Here is a 13045-nt window from a genome sequence, read left to right on the forward strand (position 1 = left end):
TAAGCATGGATAGTATTTCGGGTGCGATCATACCAGCACTAATGCACCGGATCCCATCAGAACTCCGCAGTTAAGCGTGCTTGGGCGAGAGTAGTACTAGGATGGGTGACCCCCTGGGAAGTCCTCGTGTTGCACCCCCTTTTTCGTTGCCCGTTTGCGTTTTTTTAGGTTTTAGGTGCGTTTTTTTTTTCTTTCTTGCTATGTCTATGCTCGGGCGGCATCCGGTTCATCGTTGATTGTTTCCGCGTTTCCCGAACGGAGCCGATCCCTCACGTGGGTCCCACGCCTCGCGTACGAAAGCAAACGACGTTCTGCGTCTTGTAAGACATAAAAACAATAAGCATGGATAGTATTTCGGGTGCGATCATACCAGCACTAATGCACCGGATCCCATCAGAACTCCGCAGTTAAGCGTGCTTGGGCGAGAGTAGTACTAGGATGGGTGACCCCCTGGGAAGTCCTCGTGTTGCACCCCCTTTTTCGTTGCCCGTTTGCGTTTTTTTAGGTTTTAGGTGCGTTTTTTTTTTCTTTCTTGCTATGTCTATGCTCGGGCGGCATCCGGTTCATCGTTGATTGTTTCCGCGTTTCCCGAACGGAGCCGATCCCTCACGTGGGTCCCACGCCTCGCGTTCGAAAGCAAACGACGTTCTGCGTCTTGTAAGACATAAAAACAATAAGCATGGATAGTATTTCGGGTGCGATCATACCAGCACTAATGCACCGGATCCCATCAGAACTCCGCAGTTAAGCGTGCTTGGGCGAGAGTAGTACTAGGATGGGTGACCCCCTGGGAAGTCCTTGTGTTGCACCCCCTTTTTCGTTGCCCGTTTGCGTTTTTTTAGGTTTTAGGTGCGTTTTTTTTTCTTTCTTGCTATGTCTATGCTCGGGCGGCATCCGGTTCATCGTTGATTGTTTCCGCGTTTCCCGAACGGAGCCGATCCCTCACGTGGGTCCCACGCCTCGCGTACGAAAGCAAACGACGTTCTGCGTCTTGTAAGACATAAAAACAATAAGCATGGATAGTATTTCGGGTGCGATCATACCAGCACTAATGCACCGGATCCCATCAGAACTCCGCAGTTAAGCGTGCTTGGGCGAGAGTAGTACTAGGATGGGTGACCCCCTGGGAAGTCCTCGTGTTGCACCCCCTTTTTCGTTGCCCGTTTGCGTTTTTTTAGGTTTTAGGTGCGTTTTTTTTTTCTTTCTTGCTATGTCTATGCTCGGGTGGCATCCGGTTCATCGTTGATTGTTTCCGCGTTTCCCGAACGGAGCCGATCCCTCACGTGGGTCCCACGCCTCGCGTTCGAAAGCAAACGACGTTCTGCGTCTTGTAAGACATAAAAACAATAAGCATGGATAGTATTTCGGGTGCGATCATACCAGCACTAATGCACCGGATCCCATCAGAACTCCGCAGTTAAGCGTGCTTGGGCGAGAGTAGTACTAGGATGGGTGACCCCCTGGGAATTCCTCGTGTTGCACCCCCTTTTTCGTTGCCCGTTTGCGTTTTTTTAGGTTTTAGGTGCGTTTTTTTTTTCTTTCTTGCTATGTCTATGCTCGGGCGGCATCCGGTTCATCGTTGATTGTTTCCGCGTTTCCCGAACGGAGCCGATCCCTCACGTGGGTCCCACGCCTCGCGTTCGAAAGCAAACGACGTTCTGCGTCTTGTAAGACATAAAAACAATAAGCATGGATAGTATTTCGGGTGCGATCATACCAGCACTAATGCATCGGATCCAATCAGAACTCTGCAGTTAAGCGTGCTTGGGCGAGAGTAGTACTAGGATGGGTGACCCCCTGGGAAGTCCTCGTGTTGCACCCCCTTTTTCGTTGCCCGTTTGCGTTTTTTTAGGTTTTAGGTGCGTTTTTTTTCTTTCTTGCTATGTCTATGCTCGGGCGGCATCCGGTTCATCGTTGATTGTTTCCGCGTTTCCCGAACGGAGCCGATCCCTCACGTGGGTCCCACGCCTCGCGTACGAAAGCAAACGACGTTCTGCGTCTTGTAAGACATAAAAACAATAAGCATGGATAGTATTTCGGGTGCGATCATACCAGCACTAATGCACCGGATCCCATCAGAACTCCGCAGTTAAGCGTGCTTGGGCGAGAGTAGTACTAGGATGGGTGACCCCCTGGGAAGTCCTCGTGTTGCACCCCCTTTTTCGTTGCCCGTTTGCGTTTTTTTAGGTTTTAGGTGCGTTTTTTTTTTCTTTCTTGCTATGTCTATGCTCGGGCGGCATCTGGTTCATCGTTGATTGTTTCCGCGTTTCCCGAACGGAGCCGATCCCTCACGTGGGTCCCACGCCTCGCGTACGAAAGCAAACGACGTTCTGCGTCTTGTAAGACATAAAAACAATAAGCATGGATAGTATTTCGGGTGCGATCATACCAGCACTAATGCACCGGATCCCATCAGAACTCCGCAGTTAAGCGTGCTTGGGCGAGAGTAGTACTAGGATGGGTGACCCCCTGGGAAGTCCTCGTGTTGCACCCCCTTTTTCGTTGCCCGTTTGCGTTTTTTTAGGTTTTAGGTGCGTTTTTTTTTTCTTTCTTGCTATGTCTATGCTCGGGCGGCATCCGGTTCATCGTTGATTGTTTCCGCGTTTCCCGAACGGAGCCGATCCCTCACGTGGGTCCCACGCCTCGCGTACGAAAGCAAACGACGTTCTGCGTCTTGTAAGACATAAAAACAATAAGCATGGATAGTATTTCGGGTGCGATCATACCAGCACTAATGCACCGGATCCCATCAGAACTCCGCAGTTAAGCGTGCTTGGGCGAGAGTAGTACTAGGATGGGTGACCCCCTGGGAATTCCTCGTGTTGCACCCCCTTTTTCGTTGCCCGTTTGCGTTTTTTTAGGTTTTAGGTGCGTTTTTTTTTCTTTCTTGCTATGTCTATGCTCGGGCGGCATCCGGTTCATCGTTGATTGTTTCCGCGTTTCCCGAACGGAGCCGATCCCTCACGTGGGTCCCACGCCTCGCGTTCGAAAGCAAACGACGTTCTGCGTCTTGTAAGACATAAAAACAATAAGCATGGATAGTATTTCGGGTGCGATCATACCAGCACTAATGCATCGGATCCAATCAGAACTCTGCAGTTAAGCGTGCTTGGGCGAGAGTAGTACTAGGATGGGTGACCCCCTGGGAAGTCCTCGTGTTGCACCCCCTTTTTCGTTGCCCGTTTGCGTTTTTTTAGGTTTTAGGTGCGTTTTTTTTTCTTTCTTGCTATGTCTATGCTCGGGCGGCATCCGGTTCATCGTTGATTGTTTCCGCGTTTCCCGAACGGAGCCGATCCCTCACGTGGGTCCCACGCCTCGCGTACGAAAGCAAACGACGTTCTGCGTCTTGTAAGACATAAAAACAATAAGCATGGATAGTATTTCGGGTGCGATCATACCAGCACTAATGCACCGGATCCCATCAGAACTCCGCAGTTAAGCGTGCTTGGGCGAGAGTAGTACTAGGATGGGTGACCCCCTGGGAAGTCCTCGTGTTGCACCCCCTTTTTCGTTGCCCGTTTGCGTTTTTTTAGGTTTTAGGTGCGTTTTTTTTTTTCTTTCTTGCTATGTCTATGCTCGGGCGGCATCCGGTTCATCGTTGATTGTTTCCGCGTTTCCCGAACGGAGCCGATCCCTCACGTGGGTCCCACGCCTCGCGTACGAAAGCAAACGACGTTCTGCGTCTTGTAAGACATAAAAACAATAAGCATGGATAGTATTTCGGGTGCGATCATACCAGCACTAATGCACCGGATCCCATCAGAACTCCGCAGTTAAGCGTGCTTGGGCGAGAGTAGTACTAGGATGGGTGACCCCCTGGGAAGTCCTCGTGTTGCACCCCCTTTTTCGTTGCCCGTTTGCGTTTTTTTAGGTTTTAGGTGCGTTTTTTTTTCTTTCTTGCTATGTCTATGCTCGGGCGGCATCCGGTTCATCGTTGATTGTTTCCGCGTTTCCCGAACGGAGCCGATCCCTCACGTGGGTCCCACGCCTCGCGTACGAAAGCAAACGACGTTCTGCGTCTTGTAAGACATAAAAACAATAAGCATGGATAGTATTTCGGGTGCGATCATACCAGCACTAATGCACCGGATCCCATCAGAACTCCGCAGTTAAGCGTGCTTGGGCGAGAGTAGTACTAGGATGGGTGACCCCCTGGGAAGTCCTCGTGTTGCACCCCCTTTTTCGTTGCCCGTTTGCGTTTTTTTAGGTTTTAGGTGCGTTTTTTTTTTCTTTCTTGCTATGTCTATGCTCGGGCGGCATCCGGTTCATCGTTGATTGTTTCCGCGTTTCCCGAACGGAGCCGATCCCTCACGTGGGTCCCACGCCTCGCGTTCGAAAGCAAACGACGTTCTGCGTCTTGTAAGACATAAAAACAATAAGCATGGATAGTATTTCGGGTGCGATCATACCAGCACTAATGCACCGGATCCCATCAGAACTCCGCAGTTAAGCGTGCTTGGGCGAGAGTAGTACTAGGATGGGTGACCCCCTGGGAAGTCCTCGTGTTGCACCCCCTTTTTCGTTGCCCGTTTGCGTTTTTTTAGGTTTTAGGTGCGTTTTTTTTTTCTTTCTTGCTATGTCTATGCTCGGGCGGCATCCGGTTCATCGTTGATTGTTTCCGCGTTTCCCGAACGGAGCCGATCCCTCACGTGGGTCCCACGCCTCGCGTTCGAAAGCAAACGACGTTCTGCGTCTTGTAAGACATAAAAACAATAAGCATGGATAGTATTTCGGGTGCGATCATACCAGCACTAATGCACCGGATCCCATCAGAACTCCGCAGTTAAGCGTGCTTGGGCGAGAGTAGTACTAGGATGGGTGACCCCCTGGGAAGTCCTCGTGTTGCACCCCCTTTTTCGTTGCCCGTTTGCGTTTTTTTAGGTTTTAGGTGCGTTTTTTTTTCTTTCTTGCTATGTCTATGCTCGGGCGGCATCCGGTTCATCGTTGATTGTTTCCGCGTTTCCCGAACGGAGCCGATCCCTCACGTGGGTCCCACGCCTCGCGTACGAAAGCAAACGACGTTCTGCGTCTTGTAAGACATAAAAACAATAAGCATGGATAGTATTTCGGGTGCGATCATACCAGCACTAATGCACCGGATCCCATCAGAACTCCGCAGTTAAGCGTGCTTGGGCGAGAGTAGTACTAGGATGGGTGACCCCCTGGGAAGTCCTCGTGTTGCACCCCCTTTTTCGTTGCCCGTTTGCGTTTTTTTAGGTTTTAGGTGCGTTTTTTTTTTCTTTCTTGCTATGTCTATGCTCGGGCGGCATCCGGTTCATCGTTGATTGTTTCCGCGTTTCCCGAACGGAGCCGATCCCTCACGTGGGTCCCACGCCTCGCGTACGAAAGCAAACGACGTTCTGCGTCTTGTAAGACATAAAAACAATAAGCATGGATAGTATTTCGGGTGCGATCATACCAGCACTAATGCACCGGATCCCATCAGAACTCCGCAGTTAAGCGTGCTTGGGCGAGAGTAGTACTAGGATGGGTGACCCCCTGGGAAGTCCTCGTGTTGCACCCCCTTTTTCGTTGCCCGTTTGCGTTTTTTTAGGTTTTAGGTGCGTTTTTTTTTTCTTTCTTGCTATGTCTATGCTCGGGCGGCATCCGGTTCATCGTTGATTGTTTCCGCGTTTCCCGAACGGAGCCGATCCCTCACGTGGGTCCCACGCCTCGCGTTCGAAAGCAAACGACGTTCTGCGTCTTGTAAGACATAAAAACAATAAGCATGGATAGTATTTCGGGTGCGATCATACCAGCACTAATGCACCGGATCCCATCAGAACTCCGCAGTTAAGCGTGCTTGGGCGAGAGTAGTACTAGGATGGGTGACCCCCTGGGAAGTCCTTGTGTTGCACCCCCTTTTTCGTTGCCCGTTTGCGTTTTTTTAGGTTTTAGGTGCGTTTTTTTTTCTTTCTTGCTATGTCTATGCTCGGGCGGCATCCGGTTCATCGTTGATTGTTTCCGCGTTTCCCGAACGGAGCCGATCCCTCACGTGGGTCCCACGCCTCGCGTACGAAAGCAAACGACGTTCTGCGTCTTGTAAGACATAAAAACAATAAGCATGGATAGTATTTCGGGTGCGATCATACCAGCACTAATGCACCGGATCCCATCAGAACTCCGCAGTTAAGCGTGCTTGGGCGAGAGTAGTACTAGGATGGGTGACCCCCTGGGAAGTCCTCGTGTTGCACCCCCTTTTTCGTTGCCCGTTTGCGTTTTTTTAGGTTTTAGGTGCGTTTTTTTTTTCTTTCTTGCTATGTCTATGCTCGGGTGGCATCCGGTTCATCGTTGATTGTTTCCGCGTTTCCCGAACGGAGCCGATCCCTCACGTGGGTCCCACGCCTCGCGTTCGAAAGCAAACGACGTTCTGCGTCTTGTAAGACATAAAAACAATAAGCATGGATAGTATTTCGGGTGCGATCATACCAGCACTAATGCACCGGATCCCATCAGAACTCCGCAGTTAAGCGTGCTTGGGCGAGAGTAGTACTAGGATGGGTGACCCCCTGGGAAGTCCTCGTGTTGCACCCCCTTTTTCGTTGCCCGTTTGCGTTTTTTTAGGTTTTAGGTGCGTTTTTTTTTCTTTCTTGCTATGTCTATGCTCGTGCGGCATCCGGTTCATCGTTGATTGTTTCCGCGTTTCCCGAACGGAGCCGATCCCTCACGTGGGTCCCACGCCTCGCGTACGAAAGCAAACGACGTTCTGCGTCTTGTAAGACATAAAAACAATAAGCATGGATAGTATTTCGGGTGCGATCATACCAGCACTAATGCACCGGATCCCATCAGAACTCCGCAGTTAAGCGTGCTTGGGCGAGAGTAGTACTAGGATGGGTGACCCCCTGGGAAGTCCTCGTGTTGCACCCCTTTTTCGTTGCCCGTTTGCGTTTTTTTAGGTTTTAGGTGCGTTTTTTTTTCTTTCTTGCTATGTCTATGCTCGGGCGGCATCCGGTTCATCGTTGATTGTTTCCGCGTTTCCCGAACGGAGCCGATCCCTCACGTGGGTCCCACGCCTCGCGTACGAAAGCAAACGACGTTCTGCGTCTTGTAAGAAATAAAAACAATAAGCATGGATAGTATTTCGGGTGCGATCATACCAGCACTAATGCACCGGATCCCATCAGAACTCCGCAGTTAAGCGTGCTTGGGCGAGAGTAGTACTAGGATGGGTGACCCCCTGGGAAGTCCTCGTGTTGCACCCCCTTTTTCGTTGCCCGTTTGCGTTTTTTTAGGTTTTAGGTGCGTTTTTTTTTCTTTCTTGCTATGTCTATGCTCGGGCGGCATCCGGTTCATCGTTGATTGTTTCCGCGTTTCCCGAACGGAGCCGATCCCTCACGTGGGTCCCACGCCTCGCGTTCGAAAGCAAACGACGTTCTGCGTCTTGTAAGACATAAAAACAATAAGCATGGATAGTATTTCGGGTGCGATCATACCAGCACTAATGCACCGGATCCCATCAGAACTCCGCAGTTAAGCGTGCTTGGGCGAGAGTAGTACTAGGATGGGTGACCCCCTGGGAAGTCCTCGTGTTGCACCCCCTTTTTCGTTGCCCGTTTGCGTTTTTTTAGGTTTTAGGTGCGTTTTTTTTTCTTTCTTGCTATGTCTATGCTCGGGCGGCATCCGGTTCATCGTTGATTGTTTCCGCGTTTCCCGAACGGAGCCGATCCCTCACGTGGGTCCCACGCCTCGCGTTCGAAAGCAAACGACGTTCTGCGTCTTGTAAGACATAAAAACAATAAGCATGGATAGTATTTCGGGTGCGATCATACCAGCACTAATGCACCGGATCCCATCAGAACTCCGCAGTTAAGCGTGCTTGGGCGTGAGTAGTACTAGGATGGGTGACCCCCTGGGAAGTCCTCGTGTTGCACCCCCTTTTTCGTTGCCCGTTTGCGTTTTTTTAGGTTTTAGGTGCGTTTTTTTTTTCTTTCTTGCTATGTCTATGCTCGGGTGGCATCTGGTTCATCGTTGATTGTTTCCGCGTTTCCCGAACGGAGCCGATCCCTCACGTGGGTCCCACGCCTCGCGTTCGAAAGCAAACGACGTTCTGCGTCTTGTAAGACATAAAAACAATAAGCATGGATAGTATTTCGGGTGCGATCATACCAGCACTAATGCACCGGATCCCATCAGAACTCCGCAGTTAAGCGTGCTTGGGCGAGAGTAGTACTAGGATGGGTGACCCCCTGGGAAGTCCTCGTGTTGCACCCCCTTTTTCGTTGCCCGTTTGCGTTTTTTTAGGTTTTAGGTGCGTTTTTTTTTTCTTTCTTGCTATGTCTATGCTCGGGCGGCATCCGGTTCATCGTTGATTGTTTCCGCGTTTCCCGAACGGAGCCGATCCCTCACGTGGGTCCCACGCCTCGCGTTCGAAAGCAAACGACGTTCTGCGTCTTGTAAGACATAAAAACAATAAGCATGGATAGTATTTCGGGTGCGATCATACCAGCACTAATGCACCGGATCCCATCAGAACTCCGCAGTTAAGCGTGCTTGGGCGAGAGTAGTACTAGGATGGGTGACCCCCTGGGAAGTCCTCGTGTTGCACCCCCTTTTTCGTTGCCCGTTTGCGTTTTTTTAGGTTTTAGGTGCGTTTTTTTTTTCTTTCTTGCTATGTCTATGCTCGGGCGGCATCCGGTTCATCGTTGATTGTTTCCGCGTTTCCCGAACGGAGCCGATCCCTCACGTGGGTCCCACGCCTCGCGTTCGAAAGCAAACGACGTTCTGCGTCTTGTAAGACATAAAAACAATAAGCATGGATAGTATTTCGGGTGCGATCATACCAGCACTAATGCACCGGATCCCATCAGAACTCCGCAGTTAAGCGTGCTTGGGCGAGAGTAGTACTAGGATGGGTGACCCCCTGGGAAGTCCTCGTGTTGCACCCCCTTTTTCGTTGCCCGTTTGCGTTTTTTTAGGTTTTAGGTGCGTTTTTTTTTTCTTTCTTGCTATGTCTATGCTCGGGCGGCATCCGGTTCATCGTTGATTGTTTCCGCGTTTCCCGAACGGAGCCGATCCCTCACGTGGGTCCCACGCCTCGCGTTCGAAAGCAAACGACGTTCTGCGTCTTGTAAGACATAAAAACAATAAGCATGGATAGTATTTCGGGTGCGATCATACCAGCACTAATGCACCGGATCCCATCAGAACTCCGCAGTTAAGCGTGCTTGGGCGAGAGTAGTACTAGGATGGGTGACCCCCTGGGAAGTCCTCGTGTTGCACCCCCTTTTTCGTTGCCCGTTTGCGTTTTTTTAGGTTTTAGGTGCGTTTTTTTTTTCTTTCTTGCTATGTCTATGCTCGGGCGGCATCCGGTTCATCGTTGATTTTTTCCGCGTTTCCCGAACGGAGCCGATCCCTCACGTGGGTCCCACGCCTCGCGTTCGAAAGCAAACGACGTTCTGCGTCTTGTAAGACATAAAAACAATAAGCATGGATAGTATTTCGGGTGCGATCATACCAGCACTAATGCACCGGATCCCATCAGAACTCCGCAGTTAAGCGTGCTTGGGCGAGAGTAGTACTAGGATGGGTGACCCCCTGGGAAGTCCTCGTGTTGCACCCCTTTTTCGTTGCCCGTTTGCGTTTTTTTAGGTTTTAGGTGCGTTTTTTTTTCTTTCTTGCTATGTCTATGCTCGGGCGGCATCCGGTTCATCGTTGATTGTTTCCGCGTTTCCCGAACGGAGCCGATCCCTCACGTGGGTCCCACGCCTCGCGTACGAAAGCAAACGACGTTCTGCGTCTTGTAAGACATAAAAACAATAAGCATGGATAGTATTTCGGGTGCGATCATACCAGCACTAATGCACCGGATCCCATCAGAACTCCGCAGTTAAGCGTGCTTGGGCGAGAGTAGTACTAGGATGGGTGACCCCCTGGGAAGTCCTCGTGTTGCACCCCCTTTTTCGTTGCCCGTTTGCGTTTTTTTAGGTTTTAGGTGCGTTTTTTTTTTCTTTCTTGCTATGTCTATGCTCGGGCGGCATCCGGTTCATCGTTGATTGTTTCCGCGTTTCCCGAACGGAGCCGATCCCTCACGTGGGTCCCACGCCTCGCGTACGAAAGCAAACGACGTTCTGCGTCTTGTAAGACATAAAAACAATAAGCATGGATAGTATTTCGGGTGCGATCATACCAGCACTAATGCACCGGATCCCATCAGAACTCCGCAGTTAAGCGTGCTTGGGCGAGAGTAGTACTAGGATGGGTGACCCCCTGGGAAGTCCTCGTGTTGCACCCCCTTTTTCGTTGCCCGTTTGCGTTTTTTTAGGTTTTAGGTGCGTTTTTTTTTTTCTTTCTTGCTATGTCTATGCTCGGGCGGCATCCGGTTCATCGTTGATTGTTTCCGCGTTTCCCGAACGGAGCCGATCCCTCACGTGGGTCCGACGCCTCGCGTTCGAAAGCAAACGACGTTCTGCGTCTTGTAAGACATAAAAACAATAAGCATGGATAGTATTTCGGGTGCGATCATACCAGCACTAATGCACCGGATCCCATCAGAACTCCGCAGTTAAGCGTGCTTGGGCGAGAGTAGTACTAGGATGGGTGACCCCCTGGGAAGTCCTCGTGTTGCACCCCCTTTTTCGTTGCCCGTTTGCGTTTTTTTAGGTTTTAGGTGCGTTTTTTTTTCTTTCTTGCTATGTCTATGCTCGGGCGGCATCCGGTTCATCGTTGATTGTTTCCGCGTTTCCCGAACGGAGCCGATCCCTCACGTGGGTCCCACGCCTCGCGTACGAAAGCAAACGACGTTCTGTGTCTTGTAAGACGTAAAAACAATAAGCATGGATAGTATTTCGCGTGCGATCATACCAGCACTAATGCACCGGATCCCATCAGAACTCCGCAGTTAAGCGTGCTTGGGCGAGAGTAGTACTAGGATGGGTGACCCCCTGGGAAGTCCTCGTGTTGCACCCCCTTTTTCGTTGCCCGTTTGCGTTTTTTTAGGTTTTAGGTGCGTTTTTTTTTTCTTTCTTGCTATGTCTATGCTCGGGCGGCATCCGGTTCATCGTTGATTGTTTCCGCGTTTCCCGAACGGAGCCGATCCCTCACGTGGGTCCCACGCCTCGCGTTCGAAAGCAAACGACGTTCTGCGTCTTGTAAGACATAAAAACAATAAGCATGGATAGTATTTCGGGTGCGATCATACCAGCACTAATGCACCGGATCCCATCAGAACTCCGCAGTTAAGCGTGCTTGGGCGAGAGTAGTACTAGGATGGGTGACCCCCTGGGAAGTCCTCGTGTTGCACCCCCTTTTTCGTTGCCCGTTTGCGTTTTTTTAGGTTTTAGGTGCGTTTTTTTTTTCTTTCTTGCTATGTCTATGCTCGGGCGGCATCCGGTTCATCGTTGATTGTTTCCGCGTTTCCCGAACGGAGCCGATCCCTCACGTGGGTCCCACGCCTCGCGTTCGAAAGCAAACGACGTTCTGCGTCTTGTAAGACATAAAAACAATAAGCATGGATAGTATTTCGGGTGCGATCATACCAGCACTAATGCACCGGATCCCATCAGAACTCCGCAGTTAAGCGTGCTTGGGCGAGAGTAGTACTAGGATGGGTGACCCCCTGGGAAGTCCTCGTGTTGCACCCCCTTTTTCGTTGCCCGTTTGCGTTTTTTTAGGTTTTAGGTGCGTTTTTTTTTTCTTTCTTGCTATGTCTATGCTCGGGCGGCATCCGGTTCATCGTTGATTGTTTCCGCGTTTCCCGAACGGAGCCGATCCCTCACGTGGGTCCCACGCCTCGCGTTCGAAAGCAAACGACGTTCTGCGTCTTGTAAGACATAAAAACAATAAGCATGGATAGTATTTCGGGTGCGATCATACCAGCACTAATGCACCGGATCCCATCAGAACTCCGCAGTTAAGCGTGCTTGGGCGAGAGTAGTACTAGGATGGGTGACCCCCTGGGAAGTCCTCGTGTTGCACCCCCTTTTTCGTTGCCCGTTTGCGTTTTTTTAGGTTTTAGGTGCGTTTTTTTTTTCTTTCTTGCTATGTCTATCCTCGGGCGGCATCCGGTTCATCGTTGATTGTTTCCGCGTTTCCCGAACGGAGCCGATCCCTCACGTGGGTCCCACGCCTCGCGTACGAAAGCAAACGACGTTCTGCGTCTTGTAAGACATAAAAACAATAAGCATGGATAGTATTTCGGGTGCGATCATACCAGCACTAATGCACCGGATCCCATCAGAACTCCGCAGTTAAGCGTGCTTGGGCGAGAGTAGTACTAGGATGGGTGACCCCCTGGGAAGTCCTCGTGTTGCACCCCCTTTTTCGTTGCCCGTTTGCGTTTTTTTAGGTTTTAGGTGCGTTTTTTTTTCTTTCTTGCTATGTCTATGCTCGGGCGGCATCCGGTTCATCGTTGATTGTTTCCGCGTTTCCCGAACGGAGCCGATCCCTCACGTGGGTCCCACGCCTCGCGTACGAAAGCAAACGACGTTCTGCGTCTTGTAAGACATAAAAACAATAAGCATGGATAGTATTTCGGGTGCGATCATACCAGCACTAATGCACCGGATCCCATCAGAACTCCGCAGTTAAGCGTGCTTGGGCGAGAGTAGTACTAGGATGGGTGACCCCCTGGGAAGTCCTCGTGTTGCACCCCCTTTTTCGTTGCCCGTTTGCGTTTTTTTAGGTTTTAGGTGCGTTTTTTTTTTCTTTCTTGCTATGTCTATGCTCGGGCGGCATCCGGTTCATCGTTGATTGTTTCCGCGTTTCCCGAACGGAGCCGATCCCTCACGTGGGTCCCACGCCTCGCGTTCGAAAGCAAACGACGTTCTGCGTCTTGTAAGACATAAAAACAATAAGCATGGATAGTATTTCGGGTGCGATCATACCAGCACTAATGCACCGGATCCCATCAGAACTCCGCAGTTAAGCGTGCTTGGGCGAGAGTAGTACTAGGATGGGTGACCCCCTGGGAAGTCCTCGTGTTGCACCCCCTTTTTCGTTGCCCGTTTGCGTTTTTTTAGGTTTTAGGTGCGTTTTTTTTTTCTTTCTTGCTATGTCTATGCTCGGGCGGCATCCGGTTCATCGTTGATTGTTTCCGCGTTTCCCG

At 50.6% G+C, this 13045-nt stretch overlaps 39 non-coding genes across 39 annotated transcripts; all 39 read left to right on the forward strand.

Annotated features, from left to right (window-relative positions):
* The first annotated feature begins 19 nt into the window (after positions 1-19).
* LOC145082474 (5S ribosomal RNA) lies at positions 20-138 on the forward strand. Its single transcript, XR_013696988.1, has one exon. It is a non-coding gene; the product is annotated as a 5S ribosomal RNA (ribosomal RNA).
* A 218-nt stretch (positions 139-356) lies between these two features.
* Positions 357-475, forward strand: LOC145082476 (5S ribosomal RNA). The gene has a single exon (XR_013696989.1). It is a non-coding gene; the product is annotated as a 5S ribosomal RNA (ribosomal RNA).
* Positions 476-693: 218 nt separating this feature from the next.
* On the forward strand, positions 694-812 carry LOC145083261 (5S ribosomal RNA). Its single transcript, XR_013697739.1, has one exon. It is a non-coding gene; the product is annotated as a 5S ribosomal RNA (ribosomal RNA).
* Positions 813-1029: 217 nt separating this feature from the next.
* On the forward strand, positions 1030-1148 carry LOC145082477 (5S ribosomal RNA). Its single transcript, XR_013696990.1, has one exon. It is a non-coding gene; the product is annotated as a 5S ribosomal RNA (ribosomal RNA).
* A 218-nt stretch (positions 1149-1366) lies between these two features.
* LOC145082828 (5S ribosomal RNA) lies at positions 1367-1485 on the forward strand. Its single transcript, XR_013697331.1, has one exon. It is a non-coding gene; the product is annotated as a 5S ribosomal RNA (ribosomal RNA).
* Positions 1486-1703: 218 nt separating this feature from the next.
* Positions 1704-1822, forward strand: LOC145085486 (5S ribosomal RNA). The gene has a single exon (XR_013699884.1). It is a non-coding gene; the product is annotated as a 5S ribosomal RNA (ribosomal RNA).
* Positions 1823-2038: 216 nt separating this feature from the next.
* LOC145082478 (5S ribosomal RNA) lies at positions 2039-2157 on the forward strand. The gene has a single exon (XR_013696991.1). It is a non-coding gene; the product is annotated as a 5S ribosomal RNA (ribosomal RNA).
* A 218-nt stretch (positions 2158-2375) lies between these two features.
* LOC145082479 (5S ribosomal RNA) lies at positions 2376-2494 on the forward strand. The gene has a single exon (XR_013696992.1). It is a non-coding gene; the product is annotated as a 5S ribosomal RNA (ribosomal RNA).
* A 218-nt stretch (positions 2495-2712) lies between these two features.
* Positions 2713-2831, forward strand: LOC145082829 (5S ribosomal RNA). Its single transcript, XR_013697332.1, has one exon. It is a non-coding gene; the product is annotated as a 5S ribosomal RNA (ribosomal RNA).
* A 217-nt stretch (positions 2832-3048) lies between these two features.
* LOC145085487 (5S ribosomal RNA) lies at positions 3049-3167 on the forward strand. Its single transcript, XR_013699885.1, has one exon. It is a non-coding gene; the product is annotated as a 5S ribosomal RNA (ribosomal RNA).
* Positions 3168-3384: 217 nt separating this feature from the next.
* LOC145082480 (5S ribosomal RNA) lies at positions 3385-3503 on the forward strand. The gene has a single exon (XR_013696993.1). It is a non-coding gene; the product is annotated as a 5S ribosomal RNA (ribosomal RNA).
* Positions 3504-3722: 219 nt separating this feature from the next.
* LOC145082481 (5S ribosomal RNA) lies at positions 3723-3841 on the forward strand. The gene has a single exon (XR_013696994.1). It is a non-coding gene; the product is annotated as a 5S ribosomal RNA (ribosomal RNA).
* Positions 3842-4058: 217 nt separating this feature from the next.
* On the forward strand, positions 4059-4177 carry LOC145082482 (5S ribosomal RNA). Its single transcript, XR_013696995.1, has one exon. It is a non-coding gene; the product is annotated as a 5S ribosomal RNA (ribosomal RNA).
* A 218-nt stretch (positions 4178-4395) lies between these two features.
* Positions 4396-4514, forward strand: LOC145082483 (5S ribosomal RNA). Its single transcript, XR_013696996.1, has one exon. It is a non-coding gene; the product is annotated as a 5S ribosomal RNA (ribosomal RNA).
* A 218-nt stretch (positions 4515-4732) lies between these two features.
* Positions 4733-4851, forward strand: LOC145082485 (5S ribosomal RNA). The gene has a single exon (XR_013696998.1). It is a non-coding gene; the product is annotated as a 5S ribosomal RNA (ribosomal RNA).
* Positions 4852-5068: 217 nt separating this feature from the next.
* LOC145082486 (5S ribosomal RNA) lies at positions 5069-5187 on the forward strand. Its single transcript, XR_013696999.1, has one exon. It is a non-coding gene; the product is annotated as a 5S ribosomal RNA (ribosomal RNA).
* Positions 5188-5405: 218 nt separating this feature from the next.
* On the forward strand, positions 5406-5524 carry LOC145082487 (5S ribosomal RNA). The gene has a single exon (XR_013697000.1). It is a non-coding gene; the product is annotated as a 5S ribosomal RNA (ribosomal RNA).
* A 218-nt stretch (positions 5525-5742) lies between these two features.
* LOC145083262 (5S ribosomal RNA) lies at positions 5743-5861 on the forward strand. The gene has a single exon (XR_013697740.1). It is a non-coding gene; the product is annotated as a 5S ribosomal RNA (ribosomal RNA).
* A 217-nt stretch (positions 5862-6078) lies between these two features.
* Positions 6079-6197, forward strand: LOC145082488 (5S ribosomal RNA). The gene has a single exon (XR_013697001.1). It is a non-coding gene; the product is annotated as a 5S ribosomal RNA (ribosomal RNA).
* Positions 6198-6415: 218 nt separating this feature from the next.
* On the forward strand, positions 6416-6534 carry LOC145082489 (5S ribosomal RNA). The gene has a single exon (XR_013697002.1). It is a non-coding gene; the product is annotated as a 5S ribosomal RNA (ribosomal RNA).
* Positions 6535-6751: 217 nt separating this feature from the next.
* LOC145082490 (5S ribosomal RNA) lies at positions 6752-6870 on the forward strand. The gene has a single exon (XR_013697003.1). It is a non-coding gene; the product is annotated as a 5S ribosomal RNA (ribosomal RNA).
* A 216-nt stretch (positions 6871-7086) lies between these two features.
* Positions 7087-7205, forward strand: LOC145082492 (5S ribosomal RNA). Its single transcript, XR_013697004.1, has one exon. It is a non-coding gene; the product is annotated as a 5S ribosomal RNA (ribosomal RNA).
* A 217-nt stretch (positions 7206-7422) lies between these two features.
* On the forward strand, positions 7423-7541 carry LOC145082493 (5S ribosomal RNA). The gene has a single exon (XR_013697005.1). It is a non-coding gene; the product is annotated as a 5S ribosomal RNA (ribosomal RNA).
* A 217-nt stretch (positions 7542-7758) lies between these two features.
* On the forward strand, positions 7759-7877 carry LOC145082997 (5S ribosomal RNA). Its single transcript, XR_013697492.1, has one exon. It is a non-coding gene; the product is annotated as a 5S ribosomal RNA (ribosomal RNA).
* Positions 7878-8095: 218 nt separating this feature from the next.
* LOC145082494 (5S ribosomal RNA) lies at positions 8096-8214 on the forward strand. Its single transcript, XR_013697006.1, has one exon. It is a non-coding gene; the product is annotated as a 5S ribosomal RNA (ribosomal RNA).
* A 218-nt stretch (positions 8215-8432) lies between these two features.
* On the forward strand, positions 8433-8551 carry LOC145082495 (5S ribosomal RNA). Its single transcript, XR_013697007.1, has one exon. It is a non-coding gene; the product is annotated as a 5S ribosomal RNA (ribosomal RNA).
* Positions 8552-8769: 218 nt separating this feature from the next.
* Positions 8770-8888, forward strand: LOC145082497 (5S ribosomal RNA). The gene has a single exon (XR_013697009.1). It is a non-coding gene; the product is annotated as a 5S ribosomal RNA (ribosomal RNA).
* A 218-nt stretch (positions 8889-9106) lies between these two features.
* Positions 9107-9225, forward strand: LOC145082498 (5S ribosomal RNA). The gene has a single exon (XR_013697010.1). It is a non-coding gene; the product is annotated as a 5S ribosomal RNA (ribosomal RNA).
* Positions 9226-9443: 218 nt separating this feature from the next.
* LOC145082499 (5S ribosomal RNA) lies at positions 9444-9562 on the forward strand. Its single transcript, XR_013697011.1, has one exon. It is a non-coding gene; the product is annotated as a 5S ribosomal RNA (ribosomal RNA).
* Positions 9563-9778: 216 nt separating this feature from the next.
* On the forward strand, positions 9779-9897 carry LOC145082500 (5S ribosomal RNA). The gene has a single exon (XR_013697012.1). It is a non-coding gene; the product is annotated as a 5S ribosomal RNA (ribosomal RNA).
* A 218-nt stretch (positions 9898-10115) lies between these two features.
* LOC145082501 (5S ribosomal RNA) lies at positions 10116-10234 on the forward strand. Its single transcript, XR_013697013.1, has one exon. It is a non-coding gene; the product is annotated as a 5S ribosomal RNA (ribosomal RNA).
* Positions 10235-10453: 219 nt separating this feature from the next.
* Positions 10454-10572, forward strand: LOC145082502 (5S ribosomal RNA). The gene has a single exon (XR_013697014.1). It is a non-coding gene; the product is annotated as a 5S ribosomal RNA (ribosomal RNA).
* Positions 10573-10789: 217 nt separating this feature from the next.
* Positions 10790-10908, forward strand: LOC145083919 (5S ribosomal RNA). Its single transcript, XR_013698381.1, has one exon. It is a non-coding gene; the product is annotated as a 5S ribosomal RNA (ribosomal RNA).
* Positions 10909-11126: 218 nt separating this feature from the next.
* On the forward strand, positions 11127-11245 carry LOC145082503 (5S ribosomal RNA). The gene has a single exon (XR_013697015.1). It is a non-coding gene; the product is annotated as a 5S ribosomal RNA (ribosomal RNA).
* A 218-nt stretch (positions 11246-11463) lies between these two features.
* Positions 11464-11582, forward strand: LOC145082504 (5S ribosomal RNA). The gene has a single exon (XR_013697016.1). It is a non-coding gene; the product is annotated as a 5S ribosomal RNA (ribosomal RNA).
* A 218-nt stretch (positions 11583-11800) lies between these two features.
* LOC145082505 (5S ribosomal RNA) lies at positions 11801-11919 on the forward strand. Its single transcript, XR_013697017.1, has one exon. It is a non-coding gene; the product is annotated as a 5S ribosomal RNA (ribosomal RNA).
* A 218-nt stretch (positions 11920-12137) lies between these two features.
* Positions 12138-12256, forward strand: LOC145082506 (5S ribosomal RNA). The gene has a single exon (XR_013697018.1). It is a non-coding gene; the product is annotated as a 5S ribosomal RNA (ribosomal RNA).
* A 217-nt stretch (positions 12257-12473) lies between these two features.
* LOC145082509 (5S ribosomal RNA) lies at positions 12474-12592 on the forward strand. The gene has a single exon (XR_013697020.1). It is a non-coding gene; the product is annotated as a 5S ribosomal RNA (ribosomal RNA).
* A 218-nt stretch (positions 12593-12810) lies between these two features.
* LOC145082510 (5S ribosomal RNA) lies at positions 12811-12929 on the forward strand. Its single transcript, XR_013697021.1, has one exon. It is a non-coding gene; the product is annotated as a 5S ribosomal RNA (ribosomal RNA).
* The last annotated feature ends 116 nt before the right edge of the window (positions 12930-13045 follow it).

Source organism: Lactuca serriola, chromosome 1 (genome assembly GCF_051521515.1).
Source record: "Lactuca serriola cultivar US96UC23 chromosome 1, Lser_US96UC23_V15, whole genome shotgun sequence".
Lineage (NCBI taxonomy): Eukaryota > Viridiplantae > Streptophyta > Magnoliopsida > Asterales > Asteraceae > Lactuca > Lactuca serriola.